The following is a 2,531-nucleotide window of genomic DNA, read 5'->3' as shown; positions in this document are numbered from 1 at the left end:
AGCGATCCTCCTGCCTTGGCCTCCCAGAGTGCTAGCATTATAGGCGGGAGCCACCACGCCCGGTCAAGACAGATTTTTTAAAGCCAGAATTCTTCAGCTTCTCAAGTTTCCTTTTTTGGTCTGCTCCTTTGGGTCTCTATTGTAATGAAGATTTTCCTCAAATGTTTGTTGATGCTTATCTGTTCATGTTTGAATGTGAAGCAATAAAAGGCTGATCAGAGCATATTTTACCACTACTGCCTTGGGCATATCAACTTGGAGGACTTTATAACTGATTAAATTGACTTTTTCTGTGGGCCCCCAAATGTCCAGTGCTATGTCTTTTCTCCTGGGAGGGATCCCTCCAGTCGACTGAGGTGGGGAGTCTATCTGATAGTATTCTGGATATAGGCTGGAGAAGGAGCCTACAGGTGTCATGGTTTAGCATGATTGGGGGGCTGAGGGGCAGGGCTTGGTGGCCTAACTGCTCTTTACACAAAATTTTCAACCAATTATGTTTGTACCTTCTTTTGTGTGATAAAATATACCATTTTGTGTGATAAAATTTACCATTTTGCCCATTTTTAAGTGTACGATTCAGTGGCATTAAGTATCTTCGCCATATTTTACAACCATCAGCACTATCCATTTCCAGAACTTTTCATCAACTAAAACAGAAACTATGTACCCATTAAATAACTACACACCCTTCCTACCTCCATCCTGGCCCTGGTAACCTCTATTCTATGTCTCTATAAATTAATGTTGCCTATTCCAGGTGCCTCATATAGGTACAATCAAACAATATTTGTCCTTTTGTGTTGTTTTAACCTTTTTAGTTTTCAAATAACTCAGATTAAGTAAATTGCGAAGGTCAACAGCTCTAAGTGGCAACGTGGCCACAGGAACCTAAGTACGTCTGTTAGAGTATACTCTGAATCACTATGCATTACTGCCTTAGTAATGAGCTTTTCTCCTCATCCATATATATATCCACATACAGCAAGTGTTTTACACTTGATACTATATCTAGAATATTTTCCATACAAAAATTCTTTGAAACATTTTAATGCTTCCCAATAATCTCATCATTTTGAATATATCATGATTTAATTTGTTGTTGTTGACATTTAATGATTTGTTTTGAATTTTAAATAATATATATCTTTGTCTACAAATACCTGCATTTCTGATTAGAACCCTAGGATAAACCAGAATGTAATTTCTGGTTTAAAGAATAGAACATACTTAACATTTGATAATTATTGTCAAATAACCCTTCAGAAATGAGCCAATTTATAATACCGTAAGTACTCTTACGTCATCTTCATCAACACTCAAGTATGTTGTTTTTCCTGAATAGGTAAAAAATAATGTATCACTGGTTGTAATAGATTGCTTTAATAAGTAATAAAAATATTTTACTTTACTATTTTTTATTTTCTTATACATTCTGTTTATGTCACTAGTTCATGTTCTATTAGAGTCTGTTTTAGGTATTCATATAAAGTTTTATATATAGTATTTTGTGGCAAATCTATTCCCAATTTTTTTCTTTGCTTTCAAATTTTTGTGGTATTTGACTGATGGGTAAACACAAAGTAGAGTTCTGTACTCAATCATTCTGTCTGGTTTGTTGAGATCTAAAAGATTCTGTGCTGGTGGGTGCTTAACACTTGCCATTGTCATTGTAGTTTTCAAAGTGGAAATATTTTTATTGCTTTTAATTAAAAAAGTAATAAATGAATGTTCTTCTAACAAAGCATTCAAACAGTATAGAAACATACAAAATAGAAAATTAAAGGCTCCATAATCCCATTTTCATATAACTACCTGCAGATACTATGGCAAGATTTAGTCATGCATGTGAAGAAATGTAATAAATACATGAATAAAATTAGACAATTATTAGCTCTAAGAAAAATGTAATCATAGCATATTCCTTGTCTCAGAAGTGAAAAGTATTTATTAATACATGGTAATAAAAATATGTATATATATGGATTTAACCAAAAGTTTTAACATAGTCACATTGGGAAGAGAGAGGAAGGTAAGGGAGTATAAGAGGTTGGAAAAATCCTCCTTTATCCCTTTATGAATTAAGTGACAGAAATATATGTAAGTATATGTATTTATTTAGCAATATGTTTGTACATATGAAAAGAAACAGCTAAAGAAGTTATAAGTAGTTGCTTCTAGGGAATGGAATTTGGTGCTATAGGCAGGACAGAGAAATAACTGCTGTGTTTGATTACAATCCTTTTAGAGCTACTTTACTTTTTATTTCATGGGAATTTACAACTTATCCAGATTGGGATAAAGCTACAAGAAATAAGATGACAACATTATTTAAAGACAAAATTCTCTTGAAAAGTTTATTAATCCTATTATTAATAAATCATTCAACTTTTCAGTATTTATGACATTTTTGTTTTAAAGATTAGATTTATTTCAAAAGTCCTCATGTAAACCAATCAGACATGAATAAAGCTTTTTATAATGAACTTCTCAAATCTTTTTAATATCTATCTTTTTTCTTTGGATGACAATAG

Source organism: Propithecus coquereli, unplaced genomic scaffold (assembly GCF_000956105.1).
Source record: "Propithecus coquereli isolate 6110/MARCELLA unplaced genomic scaffold, Pcoq_1.0 Scaffold13, whole genome shotgun sequence".
Lineage (NCBI taxonomy): Eukaryota > Metazoa > Chordata > Mammalia > Primates > Indriidae > Propithecus > Propithecus coquereli.
Note: the sequence above shows the minus strand (reverse complement) of the source record.